Here is a 14,680-nt window from a genome sequence, read left to right as displayed (position 1 = left end):
TTTTCCCACACCAGGAAATGAAACCGGGCCTTGACGGTGAGAGCGCCAAATACTAGCCACTAGACCATATGGGACGTTGACATTTGAAGGCGTTTCCTATTTATCGGGAAAACACAAATAAGGCAAATATTATGATATTTGTGACATGAACTGCACATCGGGTATTATATATTCTCTTGTAATAAGGCAACAAATACGAGAAGCCAATTTATATATTTTAATTAAATTGTCTATGAAAATTTTATACAAGCTGCGATGTTCAACTGACCTGCAATCTAAAACAGGTGTTCCTACACCGGGAATTGAACCCGGGCTTTGGCGGTGAAAGCGCCAAATCCTAACCACTAGACCATATGGGACTTTGTCGTATGAAGGCGTTTCCTATTTATCGGGAAAACACAAGTAAGGCATATAACAGGATACTTGTGACATGAACTGCACGTCGTGTATTATATATTCCCTTGGAATAAGGCAACAAATACGAGAGGCCAATTTATATCTTTTAATTAAATTGTCTATGAGAATTTTGTACAAGCTGCGATGTTCAACTGACCAGGAATCTAAAACAGGTGTTCCCACAACTGTTTTGAACCCGTTGTCGTATGAAGGAGTTTCCTATTTTTCGGGAAAACACAAGTAATGCATATAATATGATATTTGTGACATGAACTGCACGTCGTGTATTATATATTCTCTTACATGTGGGAACACCTGTTTTAGATTCCTGGTCAGTTGATCATAGCAGCTTGTATAAAATACTCATAGACAAATTAATTAAAAGATATAAATTGGACTCTCGTATTTGTTGCCTTATTACAACAGAATATATAATACACGACGTGTAGTTCATGTCACACTTATCCTATCATATGCCTTACCTGTGTTTTCCCGAAAAATAGCTAACGCCTTCATACAACTATATCCCATATGGTCTAGTGGTTAGGATTTGGCGCTCTCACCGCCAAGGCCTGGATTCAATTCCCGGCGAGGGAACACCTGTTTTAGATTCCTGGTCAGTTGAATATCACAGCTTGTATAAAATTCTCATAGACAATTTAATTAAAAGATATAAATTGGCCTCTCGTATTTGTTGCCTTATCAGAAGAGAATATATAATACACGACGTGCAGTTCATATCACAAGTATCCTATTATATGCCTTACTTGTGTTTTCCCGATAAATAGAAAACGCCTTCATACGACAATGTCCCATATGGTCTAGCGGTTAGGATTTGGCGCTCTCACAGCAATGCCCGGGTTCATTCCCGGTGTGGGAACACCTGTTCTGGATTCCTGGTCAGTTGAACATCGCAGCTTGTACAAAATTCCCAGTATAATTTAATTAAAAGATATAAATTGGCCTCTCGTATTTGTTGGCTTGATTACAAGAGAATATATAATACTCGACATTCAGTTCATGTCACGTAACAAGTATCCGATTATATGCCTTACTTGTGTGTTGCCGATAAATAGGAAACGTCTTCACACGTCAACGTCCCATATGGTCTAGTGGTTAGGATTTGGCCCTTTCACCGCCATGGCCAGGGTTCAATTCCCGGTGTGGGAACACCAGTTTTATATTCCTGGGCAGTTGAACATCGCAGCTTGTATAAAGTTCTCATAGACAAATTAATTAAAAGATATAAATTGGACTCTCGTATTTGTTGCCGTATTACAAGAGAATATATAATACACGACGAGTAGTTCATGTCACACTTATCCTATTATATGCCTTACCCGTGTTTTCCCGAAAAATAGCTAACGCCTTCATACAACAATATCCCATATGGTCTAGTGGTTAGGATTTGGCGCTTTCACCGCCAAGGCCCGGGTTCAATTCCCGGTGTGGGAACACCTGTTTTATTTTCCTGGTCAGTTGAACATCGCAGCTTGTACAAATTCTCATAGACAATTTAATTAAAAGATATAAATTGGCCTCTAGTATTTGTTGGCCTCTCGTGTTTGTTGGCTTGATTACAAGAGAATATATAATACACGACGTGCAGTTCATATCACATGAATCCGATTGTATGCCTTACTTGTGTTTTCCGATAAATATGAAACGCCTTCATATGTCAACGTCCCATATGGTCTAGTGGTTAGGATTTGGCTTGATAACAAGAGAATATATATAACACAAGGCATTCAGTTTTTGTCACGTCACAGGTATCTGATTATATGCCTTACTTGTGTATTGCCGATAAATAGGAAACGCCTTCATACGTCAACGTCCCATATGGTCTAGTGGTTAGGATTTGGCCTTTTCACCGCCAAGGCGCGGGTTCAATTCCCGATGTGGGAACACCTGTTTTATAATCCTGGTCAGTTGAACATCGCAGCTTGTACAACATTCTCATAGACAAAGTAATTAAAAGATATAAATTGGCCTCTCGTGTTTGTTGCCTTGATTACAAGAGAATATATAATACACGACGTGCAGTTCATATCACATCAATCCGATTGTATGCCTTACTTGTGTTTTCCCGATAAATATGAAACGCCTTCATATGTCTACGTCCCATATGGTCTAGTGGTTAGGATTTGGCGCTTTCACCGCCAAGGACCGGGTTCAATTCCCGGTGTGGGAACACCTGTTTTAGATTCCTGGTCAGTTGAACATCGCAGCTTGTATAAAATTCTCATAGACAATTTAATTAAAAGATATAAATTGGCCTCTCGTATTTGTTGCCTTATCAGAAGAGAATATATAATACACGACGTGCAGTTCATATCACAAGTATCCTATTATATGCCTTACCTGTGTTTTCCCGATAAATAGAAAACGCCTTCATACGACAATGTCCCATATGGTCTAGCGGTTAGGATTTGGCGCTCTCACAGCGAGGCCCGGATTCATTCCCGGTGTGGGAACACCTGTTCTGGATTCCTGGTCAGTTGAACATCGCAGCTTGTACAAAATTGCCAGTATAATTTAATTAAAAGATATAAATTGGCCTCTCGTATTTGTTGGCTCGATCACAAGAGAATATATAATACTCGACATTCAGTTCATGTCACGTAACAAGTATCCGATTATATGCCTTACTTGTGTATTGCCGATAAATAGGAAACGCCTTCACACGTCAACGTCCCATATGGTCTAGTGGTTAGGATTTGGCCCTTTCACCGCCATGGCCAGGGTTCAATTTCCGGTGTGGGAACACCTGTTTTAGATTCCTGGTCAGTTGAACATCGCAGCTTGTATAAAATTCTCATAGACAATTTAATTAAAAGATATAAATTGTCCTCTCGCATTTGTTGCCTTATCAGAAGAGAAAATATAATACACGACGTGCAGTTCATATCACAAGTATCCTATTATATGCCTTACTTGTGTTTTCCCGATAAATAGGAAACGCCTTCATACGACAATGTCCCATATGGTATAGCGGTTAGGATTTGGCGCTCTCACCGCCAAGGCCCTGGTTCAATTCCCGGTGTGGGAACACCTGTTTTAGATTCTTGGTCAGTTGAACATCGCACCTTGTACAACATTCTCATAGACAGTTTAATTCAAAGATATTAATTGGCCTCTCGTATTTGTTGGCTTGATTACAAGAGAATATATAATACTCGACATTCAGTTCATGTCACCGCCAAGGCCCGCGTTCAATTCCCGGTGTGGGAACACCTGTTTTAGATTCCTGGTCAGTTGAACATCGCAGCTTGTATACAATTCTCAGAGACAATCTAATTAAAAGATATAAATTGGCCTCTCGTATTTGTTGGCTTGATAACAAGAGAATATATATGACACACGACATTCAATTTTTGTCACGTCACAAGTATCTGATTATATGCCCTACTTGTGTATTGCCGATAAATAGGAAACGCCTTCATACGCCAACGTTCCATATGGTCAAGTGGTTAGGATTTGGCGCTCTCACCGCCGAGGCCCGGGTTCAATTCACGGTGTGGGAACACCTGTTTTAGATTCCTGGTCAGTTGAACATCACAGCTTGTACAAAATTCTCATAGACAATTTAATTAAAAGATATAAATTGGCCTCTCGTATTTGTTGGCTTGATAACAAGAGAATATATATAACACACGACATTCAATTTTTGTCACGTCACAAGTATCTGATTATATGCCCTACTTGTGTATTGCCGATAAATAGGAAACGCCTTCATACGCCAACGTTCCATATGGTCAAGTGGTTAGGATTTGGCGCTCTCACCGCCGAGGCCCGGGTTCAATTCACGGTGTGGGAACACCTGTTTTAGATTCCTGGTCAGTTGAACATCACAGCTTGTACAAAATTCTCATAGACAATTTAATTAAAAGATATAAATTGGCCTCTCGTATTTGTTGGCTTGATTGCAAGAGAATATATAATACTCGAGGTTTATGTCACGTCACAAGTATCAGATTATATGCCTTACTTATGTGTTCCCGATAAATAGGAAACGCCTTCATATGTCAACGTCCCATATGGTCTAGTGGTTAAGATTTAGCGCTCTCGCCGCCACGGCCCTGGTTCAATTCCCGGTGTGGGAACATCTGTTTTAGATTTATGGTCAGTTGAACATCGCAGCTTGTATACAATTCTCATAGACAATTTAATTAAAAGATATAAATTGGCCTCTCGTATTTGTTGGCTTGATAACAAGAGAATATATATAACACACGACATTCAATTTTTGTCACGTCACAAGTATCTGATTATATGCCTTACTTGTGTATTGCCGATAAATAGGAAACGCCTTCATACGTCATCGTCCCATATGGTCTAGTGGTTAGGATTTGATGCTTTCACCGCCAAGGCATGGGTTCAATTCCCGGTGTGGGAACACCTGTTTTATATTCCTGGTCAGTTGAACATCGCACCTTGTACAAAATTCCCATGTACAATTTAATTAAAAGATATAAATTGGCCTCTCGTATTTGTTGCCTTATCAGAAGAGAATATATAATACACGACGTGTAGTTCATATCACAAGTATCTTATTATATGCCTTACTTGTGTTTTCCCGATAAATAGAAAACGCCTTCATACGACAATGTCCCATATGGTCTAGCGGTTAGGATTTGGCGCTCTCACAGCAAGGCCTGGGTTCATTAATTCCCGGTGTGGGAACACCTGTTCTAGATTCCTGGTCAGTTGAACATCGCAGCTTGTACAACATTCCCAGTATAATTTAATTAAAAGATATAAATTGGCCTCTCGTATTTGTTGGTTTGATTACAAGAGAATATATAATACTCGACATTCAGTTCATGTCACGTCACAAGTATCTGATTATATGCCCTACTTGTGTATTGCCGATAAACAGGAAACGCCTTCATACGCCAACGTTCCATATGGTCAAGTGGTTAGGATTTGGCGCTCTCACCGCCGAGGCCCGGGTTCAATTCCCGGTGTGGGAACACCTGTTTTAGATTCCTGGTCAGTTGAACATCACAGCTTGTACAAATTTCTCATAGACAATTTAATTAAAAGATATAAATTGGCCTCTCGTATTTGTTGGCTTGATTGCAAGAGAATATATAATACTCGAGGTTCATGTCACGTCACAAGTATCAGATTATATGCCTTACTTATGTGTTCCCGATAAATAGGAAACGCCTTCATACGTCAACGTCCCATATGGTCTAGTGGTTAAGATTTAGCGCTCTCGCCGCCACGGCCCGGGTTCAATTCCCGGTGTGGGAACACCTGTTTTAGATTCCTGGTCAGTTGAACATCGCAGCTTGTACAAAATTCTCATAGACAATTTAATTAAATGATATAAATTGGCCTCTCGTATTTGTTGGCTTGATTACAAGAGAATATATAATACTCGATATTCAGTTCATGTCACGTCACGAGTATCCGATTATATGCCTTACTTATGTGTTCCAGATAAATAGGAAATGCCTTCATACGTCAACATCCCATATGGTCTAGTGGTTAGGATTTGGCGCTCTCACCGCCAAGGCCTGGGTTCAATTCCCGGTGTGGGAATACCAGTTTTATATTCCTGGTCCGTTGAACATCGCAGCTTGTACAAAATTCTCATAGACAATTTAATTAAATGATATAAATTGGCCTCTCGTATTTGTTGGCTTGATTACAAGAGAATATGTAATACAAGACGTGCAGTTCATGTCAGAAGTATCCGATTGCATGCCATACTTGTGTTTTCCCGATAAATAAGAAACGCCTTCAAATGTCATCGTCCCACATGGTCTAGTGGTTAGGATTCGGCGCTTTCACCGACAAGGCCCGGGTTCAATTCCCGGTGTGTGAACACCTGTTTTAGATTCCTGGTCAGTTGAACATCGCAGCTTGTACAAAATTCTCATAGACAATTTAATTAAAAGATATAAATTGGCCTCTCATATTTGTTGTCTCATCAGAAGAGAATATATAATACTCGACATTCAGTTCATGTCACGTCACAAGTATCCGATTATATGCCTTACTTATGTGTTCCCGATAAATAGGAAACGCCTTCATACGTCAACATCCCAAATGGTCTAGTGGTTAGCATTTGGCGCTCTCACCGCCAAGGCCCGGGTTCAATTCCCGGTATGGGAACACCAGTTTTATATTCCTGGTCAGTTGAACATCGCAGCTTGTACAAAATTCTCATAGACAATTTAATTAAAAGATATAAATTGGTCTCTCGCATTTGTTGCCTTATAACAAGTGAATATATAATACTCGACATTCAAATCATGTCACGTCACAAGTATCCGATTATATGCCTTACTTATGTGTTCCCGATAAATAGGAAACGCCTTCATACGACAACGTCCCATATGGTCTAGTGGTCATGATTTTGCGCTCTCACCGCCATGACCCGGGTTCATTTCCCGGTGTGGGAACACCAGTTTTATATTCCTAGTCAGTTGAACATCGCAGCTTGTACAAAATTCTCATGGACAATTTAATTAAAAGATATAAATTGGCCTCTCGTATTTGTTGGCTCGATCACAAGAGAATATATAATGCTCGACATTCAGTTCATGTCACGTCACAAGTATAAGATTATATGCCTTACTTATGTGTTCCCGATAAATAGGAAATGCCTTCATACGTCAACATCCCATATGGTCTAGTGGTTAGGATTTGGCGCTCTCACCGCCAAGGCCCGGGTTCATTTTCCGGTGTGGGAACACCAGTTTTATATTCCTGGTCAGTTGAACATCGCAGCTTGTACAAAATTCTCACAGACAATTTAATTAAATGATATAAATTGGCCTCTCGTATTTGTTGGCTTGATTACAAGAGAATATGTAATACACGACGTGCAGTTCATGTCAGAAGTATCCGATTGCATGCCATACTTGTGTTTTCCCGATAAATAAGAAACGCCTTCAAATGTCATCGTCCCATATGGTCTAGTGGTTAGGATTTGGCGCTTTCACCGCCAAGGCCCGGGTTCAATTCCCGGTGTGGGGACACCTGTTTTAGATTCCTGGTCAGTTGAACATCGCAGCTTGTACAAAATTATCATAGACAATTTAATTAAAAGATATAAATTGGCCTCTCGTATTTGTTGGCTTGATTACAAGAGAATATATAATACTCGATATTCAGTTCATGTCACGTCACAAGTATCAGATTATATGCCTTACTTATATGTTCCCGATAAATAGGAAATGCCTTCATACGTCAACATCCCATATGGTCTAGTGGTTAGGATTTGGCGCTCTCACCGCCAAGGCCCGGCTTCAATTCCCGGTGTGGGAACACCAGTTTTATATTCCTGGTCAGTTGAACATCGCAGCTTGTACAAAATTCTCATAGACAATTTATTTAAAAGATATAAATTGGTCTCTCGCATTTGTTGCCTTATAACAAGTGAATATATAATACTCGACATTCAAATCATGTCACGTCACACGTATCCGATTATATGCCTTACTTATGTGTTCCCGATAAATAGGAAACGCCTTCAAACGACAACGTCCCATATGGTCTAGTGGTCATGATTTCGCGCTCTCACTGCCATGACCCGGGTTCATTTCCCGGTGTGGGAACACCAGTTTTATATTCCTAGTCAGTTGAACATCGCAGCTTGTACAAAATTCTCATGGACAATTTAATTAAAAGATATAAATTGGCCTCTCGTATTTGTTGGCTCGATCACAAGAGAATATATAATGCTCGACATTCAGTTCATGTCACGTCACAAGTATCAGATTATATGCCTTACTTATGTGTTCCCGATAAATAGGAAATGCCTTCATACGTCAACATCCCATATGGTCTAGTGGTTAGGATTTGGCGCTCTCACCTCCAAGGCCGGGTTCATTTTCCGGTGTGGGAACACCAGTTTTATATTCCTGGTCAGTTGAACATCGCAGCTTGTACAAAATTCTCATAGACAATTTAATTAAATGATATAAATTGGCCTCTCGTATTTGTTGGCTTGATTACAAGAGAATATATAATACTCGATATTCAGTTCATGTCACGTCACAAGTATCAGATTATATGCCTTACTTATGTGTTCCCGATAAATAGGAAACGCCTTCATACGTCAACATCCCAAATGGTCTAGTGGTTAGGATTTGGCGCTCTCACCGCCAAGGCTCGGGTTCAATTCCCGGTATGGGAACACCAGTTTTATATTCCTGGTCAGTTGAACATCGCAGCTTGTACAAAATTCTCATAGACAATTTATTTAAAAGATATAAATTGGTCTCTCGCATTTGTTGCCTTATAACAAGTGAATATATAATACTCGACATTCAAATCATGTCACGTCACACGTATCCGATTATATGCCTTACTTATGTGTTCCCGATAAATAGGAAACGCCTTCAAACGACAACGTCCCATATGGTCTAGTGGTCATGATTTCGCGCTCTCACTGCCATGACCCGGGTTCATTTCCCGGTGTGGGAACACCAGTTTTATATTCCTAGTCAGTTGAACATCGCAGCTTGTACAAAATTCTCATGGACAATTTAATTAAAAGATATAAATTGGCCTCTCGTATTTGTTGGCTCGATCACAAGAGAATATATAATGCTCGACATTCAGTTCATGTCACGTCACAAGTATCAGATTATATGCCTTACTTATGTGTTCCCGATAAATAGGAAATGCCTTCATACGTCAACATCCCATATGGTCTAGTGGTTAGGATTTGGCGCTCTCACCTCCAAGGCCGGGTTCATTTTCCGGTGTGGGAACACCAGTTTTATATTCCTGGTCAGTTGAACATCGCATATTGTACAAAATTCTCATAGACAATTTAATTAAATGATATAAATTGGCCTCTCGTATTTGTTGGCTTGATTACAAGAGAATATGTAATACACGACGTGCAGTTCATGTCAGAAGTATCCGATTGCATGCCATACTTGTGTTTTCCCGATAAATAAGAAACGCCTTTAAATGTCATCGTCCCATATGGTCTAGTGGTTAGGATTTGGCGCTTTCACCGCCAAGGCCCGGGTTCAATTCCCGGTGTGGGGACACCTGTTTTAGATTCCTGGTCAGTTGAACATCGCAGCTTGTACAACATTCTCATAGACAATTTAATTAAATGATATAAATTGGCCTCTCGTATTTGTTGGCTTGATTACAAGAGAATATATAATACTCGATATTCAGTTCATGTCACGTCACAAGTATCAGATTATATGCCTTACTTATGTGTTCCCGATAAATAGGAAATGCCTTCATACGTCAACATCCCATATGGTCTAGTGGTTAGGATTTGGCGCTCTCACCGCCAAGGCCCGGGTTCAATTCCCGGTGTGGGAACACCAGTTTTATATTCCTGGACAGTTGAACATCGCAGCTTGTACAAAATTCTCATAGACAATTTAATTAAATGATATATATTGGCCTCTCGTATTTGTTGGCTTGATTACAAGAGAATATGTAATACACGACGTGCAGTTCATGTCAGAAGTATCCGATTGCATGCCATACTTGTGTTTTCCCGATAAATAAGAAACGCCTTCAAATGTCATCGTCCCATATGGTCTAGTGGTTAGGATTTGGTGCTTTCACCGCCAAGGCCCGGGTTCAATTCCCGGTGTGGGAACCCCTGTTTTAGATTCCTGGTCAGTTGAACATCGCAGCTTGTACAAAATTCTCATAGACAATTTAATTAAAAGATATAAATTGGCCTCTCATATTTGTTGTCTCATCAGAAGAGAATATATAATACTCGACATTCAGTTCATGTCACGTCACAAGTATCCGATTATATGCCTTACTTATGTATTCCCGATAAATAGGAAACGCCTTCATACGTCAACATCCCAAATGGTCTAGTGGTTAGGATTTGGCGCTCTCACCGCCAAGGCCCGGGTTCAATTCCCGGTATGGGAACATCAGTTTTATATTCCTGGTCAGTTGAACATCGCAGCTTGTACAAAATTCTCATAGACAATTTAATTAAAAGATATAAATTGGTCTCTCGCATTTGTTGCCTTATAACAAGTGAATATATAATACTCGACATTCAAATCATGTCACGTCACAAGTATCCGATTATATGCCTTACTTATGTGTTCCCGATAAATAGGAAACGCCTTCATGCGACAACGTCCCATATGGTATAGTGGTCATGATTTCGCGCTCTCACCGCCATGGCCCGGGTTCAATTCCCGGTATGGGAATACCAGTTTTATATTCCTGGTCAGTTGAACATCGCAGCTTGTACAAAATTTTCATAGACAATTTAATTAAATGATATAAATTGGCCTCTCGTATTTGTTGGCTTGATTACAAGAGAATATATAATACTCGATATTCAGTTCATGTCACGTCACAAGTATCAGATTATATGCCTTACTTATGTGTTCCCGATAAATAGGAAATGCCTTCATACGTCAACATCCCATATGGTCTAGTGGTTAGGATTTGGCGTTCTCACCGCCAAGGCCCGGGTTCAATTCCCGTGTGGGAACACCAGTTTTATATTCCTGGTCAGTTGAACATCGCAGCTTGTACAAAATTCTCATAGACAATTTAATTAAATGATATATATTGGCCTCTCGTATTTGTTGGCTTGATTACAAGAGAATATGTAATACACGACGTGCAGTTCATGTCAGAAGTATACGATTGCATGCCATACTTGTGTTTTCCCGATAAATAAGAAACGCCTTCAAATGTCATCGTCCCATATGGTCTAGTGGTTAGGATTTGGTGCTTTCACCGCCAAGGCCCGGGTTCAATTCCCGGTGTGGGAACACCTGTTTTAGATTCCTGGTCAGTTGAACATCGCAGCTTGTACAAAATTCTCATAGACAATTTAATTAAAAGATATAAATTGGCCTCTCATATTTGTTGTCTCATCAGAAGAGAATATATAATACTCGACATTCAGTTCATGTCACGTCACAAGTATCCGATTATATGCCTTACTTATGTGTTCCCGATAAATAGGAAACGCCTTCATACGTCAACATCCCAAATGGTCTAGTGGTTAGGATTTGGCGCTCTCACCGCCAAGGCCCGGGTTCAATTCCCGGTATGGGAACACCAGTTTTATATTCCTGGTCAGTTGAACATCGCAGCTTGTACAAAATTCTCATAGACAATTTAATTAAAAGATATAAATTGGTCTCTCGCATTTGTTGCCTTATAACAAGTGAATATATAATACTCGACATTCAAATCATGTCACGTCACAAGTATCCGATTATATGCCTTACTTATGTGTTCCCGATAAATAGGAAACGCCTTCATGCGACAACGTCCCATATGGTATAGTGGTCATGATTTCGCGCTCTCATCGCCATGGCCCGGGTTCAATACCCGGTATGGGAATACCAGTTTTATATTCCTGGTCAGTTGAACATCGCAGCTTGTACAAAATTCTCATAGACAATTTAATTAAATGATATAAATTGGCCTCTCGTATTTGTTGTCTCATCAGAAGAGAATATATAATACTCGACATTCAGTTCATGTCACGTCACAAGTATCAGATTATATGCCTTACTTATGTGTTCCGATAAATAGGAAACGCCTTCATACGTCAACGTCCCATATGGTCTAGTGGTTAGGATTTGGCGCTCTCACCGCCAAGGCCCGGGTCCAATTCCAGGTGGGGGAACACCTGTTTTAGATTCCTGGTCAGTTGAACATCGCAGCTTGTATGAAATTCTCAGAGACAATTTAATTAAAAGATATAAATTGGTCTCTCGCATTTGTTGCCTTATTACAAGTGAATATATAATACTCGACATTCAGTTCATGTCACGTCACAAGTATCCGATTATATGCCGTACTTACGTGTTCCCGATAAATAGGAAACGCCTTCATACGACAACGTCCCATATGGTCTAGTGGTCTGGATTTGGCGCTCTCACCGCCATGACCCGGGTTCATTTCCCGGTGTGGGAACACCAGTTTTATATTCCTGGTCAGTTGAACATCGCAGCTTGTACGAAATTCTCATAGACAATTTAATTAAAAGATATAAATTGAATTGGCCTCTCGTATTTGTTGGCTCGATCACAAGAGAATATATAATACTCGACATTCAGTTCATGTCACGTCACAAGTATCCGATTATATGCCTTACTTATGTGTTCCCGATAAATAGGAAACACCTTCATACGTCAACATCCCATATGGTCTAGTGGTTAGGATTTGGCGCTCTCACCGCCAAAGCCCGGGTTCAATTCCCGGTGTGGGAACATCCGTTTTATATTCCTGGTCAGTTGAACATCGCAGCTTGTACAAAATTCTCATAGACAATTTAATTAAAAGATATAAATTGGTCTCTCGCATTTGTTGCCTTATTACAAGTGAATATATAATACTCGACATTCAGTTCATGTCACGTCACAAGTATCCGATTATATGCCTTACTTATGTGTTCCCGATAAATAGGAAACGCCTTCATACGACAACGTCCCATATGGTCTAGTGGTCATGATTTCGCGCTCTCACCGCCATGCCCCGGATTCATTTCCCGGTGTGGGAACACCAGTTTTATATTCCTGGTCAGTTGAACATCGCAGCTTGTACAAAATTCTCATAGACAATTTAATTAAAAGATATAAATTGGTCTCTCGCATTTGTTGCCTTATTACAAGTGAATATACAATACTCGACATTCAGTATATGTCACGTCACAAGTATTCGATTATATGCCTTACTTATGTGTTCCCGATAAATTGGAAACGCCTTCATACGACAACGTCCCATATGGTCTAGTGGTCATGATTTCGCGCTCTCACCGCCATGGCCCGGGTTCAATTCCCGGTGTGGGAACACCAGTTTTATATTCCTGGTCAGTTGAACATCGCAGCTTGTACAAAATTCTCATAGACAATTTAATTAAATGATATAAATTGGCCTCTCGTATTTGTTGGCTTGATTACAAGAGAATATGTAATACACGACGTGTAGTTCATGTCAGAAGTATCCGATTGCATGCCATACTTGTGTTTTCCCGATAAATAAGAAACGCCTTCAAATGTCATCGTACCATATGGTCTAGTGGTTAGGATTTGGCGCTTTCACCGCCAAGGCCCGGGTTCAATTCCCGGTGTGGGAACACCTGTTTTAGATTCCTGGTCAGTTGAACATCGCAGCTTGTACAAAATTCTCATAGACAATTTAATTAAAAGATATAAATTGGCCTCTCACATTTGTTGTCTCATCAGAAGAGAATATATAATACTCGACATTCAGTTCATGTCACGTCACAAGTATCCGATTATATGCCTTACTTATGTGTTCCCGATAAATAGGAAACGCCTTCATACGACAACGTCCCGTATGGTCTAGTGGTCATGATTTCGCGCTCTCACCACCATGACCCGGGTTCATTTCCCGGTGTGGGAACACCAGTTTTATATTCCTGGTCAGTTGAACATCGCAGCTTGTACAAAATTCTCATAGACAATTTAATTAAAAGATATAAATTGGCCTCTCGTATTTATTGGCTCGATCACAAGAGAATATATAATACTCGACATTCAGTTCATGTCACGTCACAAGTATCAGATTATATGCCTTACTTATGTTTTCCCGATAAATAGGAAACGCCTTCATACGTCAACATCCCATATGGTCTAGTGGTTAGGATTTGGCGCTCTCACCGCCATGGCCCGGGTTCAATTCCCGGTGTGGGAACAACAGTTTTTATATTCCTGGTCTGTTGAACATCGCAGCTTGTACAAAATTCTCATAGACAATTTAATTAAATGATATAAATTAGCGTCTCGTATTTGTTGGCTTGATTACAAGAGAATATGTAATACACGACGTGCAGTTCATGTCAGAAGTATCCGATTGCATGCCATACTTGTGTTTTCCCGATAAATAGGAAACGCCTTCAAATGACATCGTCCCATATGGTCTAGTGGTTAGGATTTGGCGCTTTCACCGCCAAGGCCCGGGTTCAATTCCCGGTGTGGGAACACCTGTTTTAGATTCCTGGTCAGTTGAACATCGCAGCTTGTACAAAATTCTCATAGACAATTTAATTAAAAGATATAAATTGGCCTCTCGTATTTGTTGTCTCATCAGAAGAGAATATGTAATACTCGACATTCAGTTCATGTCACGTCACAAGTATCCGATTATATGCCTTACTTATGTGTTCCCGATAAATAGGAAATGCCTTCGTACGTCAACATTCCATATGGTCTAGTGGTTAGGATTTGGCGCTCTCACCGCCAAGGCCCGGGTTCAATTCCCGGTGTGGGAACACCAGTTTTATATTCCTGGTCAGTTGAACATCGCAGCTTGTACAAAATTC

The 14,680-nt window shown here is 40.2% G+C and overlaps 17 non-coding genes across 17 annotated transcripts; all 17 read left to right on the top strand.

Moving 5' to 3' along the window:
• The first annotated feature begins 1,779 nt into the window (after window positions 1–1,779).
• TRNAE-UUC (transfer RNA glutamic acid (anticodon UUC)) lies at window positions 1,780–1,851 on the top strand. Its single transcript has one exon. It is a non-coding gene; the product is annotated as a tRNA-Glu (tRNA).
• Window positions 1,852–2,515: 664 nt separating this feature from the next.
• TRNAE-UUC (transfer RNA glutamic acid (anticodon UUC)) lies at window positions 2,516–2,587 on the top strand. The gene has a single exon. It is a non-coding gene; the product is annotated as a tRNA-Glu (tRNA).
• A 2,996-nt stretch (window positions 2,588–5,583) lies between these two features.
• On the top strand, window positions 5,584–5,655 carry TRNAE-CUC (transfer RNA glutamic acid (anticodon CUC)). The gene has a single exon. It is a non-coding gene; the product is annotated as a tRNA-Glu (tRNA).
• Window positions 5,656–5,874: 219 nt separating this feature from the next.
• TRNAE-CUC (transfer RNA glutamic acid (anticodon CUC)) lies at window positions 5,875–5,946 on the top strand. The gene has a single exon. It is a non-coding gene; the product is annotated as a tRNA-Glu (tRNA).
• A 1,371-nt stretch (window positions 5,947–7,317) lies between these two features.
• TRNAE-UUC (transfer RNA glutamic acid (anticodon UUC)) lies at window positions 7,318–7,389 on the top strand. Its single transcript has one exon. It is a non-coding gene; the product is annotated as a tRNA-Glu (tRNA).
• Window positions 7,390–7,608: 219 nt separating this feature from the next.
• On the top strand, window positions 7,609–7,680 carry TRNAE-CUC (transfer RNA glutamic acid (anticodon CUC)). The gene has a single exon. It is a non-coding gene; the product is annotated as a tRNA-Glu (tRNA).
• A 1,665-nt stretch (window positions 7,681–9,345) lies between these two features.
• Window positions 9,346–9,417, top strand: TRNAE-UUC (transfer RNA glutamic acid (anticodon UUC)). The gene has a single exon. It is a non-coding gene; the product is annotated as a tRNA-Glu (tRNA).
• Window positions 9,418–9,636: 219 nt separating this feature from the next.
• Window positions 9,637–9,708, top strand: TRNAE-CUC (transfer RNA glutamic acid (anticodon CUC)). Its single transcript has one exon. It is a non-coding gene; the product is annotated as a tRNA-Glu (tRNA).
• A 214-nt stretch (window positions 9,709–9,922) lies between these two features.
• TRNAE-UUC (transfer RNA glutamic acid (anticodon UUC)) lies at window positions 9,923–9,994 on the top strand. The gene has a single exon. It is a non-coding gene; the product is annotated as a tRNA-Glu (tRNA).
• A 218-nt stretch (window positions 9,995–10,212) lies between these two features.
• On the top strand, window positions 10,213–10,284 carry TRNAE-CUC (transfer RNA glutamic acid (anticodon CUC)). Its single transcript has one exon. It is a non-coding gene; the product is annotated as a tRNA-Glu (tRNA).
• Window positions 10,285–11,078: 794 nt separating this feature from the next.
• TRNAE-UUC (transfer RNA glutamic acid (anticodon UUC)) lies at window positions 11,079–11,150 on the top strand. The gene has a single exon. It is a non-coding gene; the product is annotated as a tRNA-Glu (tRNA).
• A 218-nt stretch (window positions 11,151–11,368) lies between these two features.
• TRNAE-CUC (transfer RNA glutamic acid (anticodon CUC)) lies at window positions 11,369–11,440 on the top strand. The gene has a single exon. It is a non-coding gene; the product is annotated as a tRNA-Glu (tRNA).
• Window positions 11,441–12,533: 1,093 nt separating this feature from the next.
• Window positions 12,534–12,605, top strand: TRNAE-CUC (transfer RNA glutamic acid (anticodon CUC)). The gene has a single exon. It is a non-coding gene; the product is annotated as a tRNA-Glu (tRNA).
• Window positions 12,606–13,113: 508 nt separating this feature from the next.
• Window positions 13,114–13,185, top strand: TRNAE-CUC (transfer RNA glutamic acid (anticodon CUC)). Its single transcript has one exon. It is a non-coding gene; the product is annotated as a tRNA-Glu (tRNA).
• Window positions 13,186–13,980: 795 nt separating this feature from the next.
• Window positions 13,981–14,052, top strand: TRNAE-CUC (transfer RNA glutamic acid (anticodon CUC)). The gene has a single exon. It is a non-coding gene; the product is annotated as a tRNA-Glu (tRNA).
• A 215-nt stretch (window positions 14,053–14,267) lies between these two features.
• TRNAE-UUC (transfer RNA glutamic acid (anticodon UUC)) lies at window positions 14,268–14,339 on the top strand. The gene has a single exon. It is a non-coding gene; the product is annotated as a tRNA-Glu (tRNA).
• Window positions 14,340–14,557: 218 nt separating this feature from the next.
• TRNAE-CUC (transfer RNA glutamic acid (anticodon CUC)) lies at window positions 14,558–14,629 on the top strand. The gene has a single exon. It is a non-coding gene; the product is annotated as a tRNA-Glu (tRNA).
• Window positions 14,630–14,680: the final 51 nt, after the last annotated feature.

This window comes from Saccoglossus kowalevskii, chromosome 9, assembly GCF_978046115.1.
Source record: "Saccoglossus kowalevskii chromosome 9, keSacKowa6.1, whole genome shotgun sequence".
Lineage (NCBI taxonomy): Eukaryota > Metazoa > Hemichordata > Enteropneusta > Harrimaniidae > Saccoglossus > Saccoglossus kowalevskii.
This window is presented reverse-complemented; position numbering and strand designations above follow the sequence as displayed.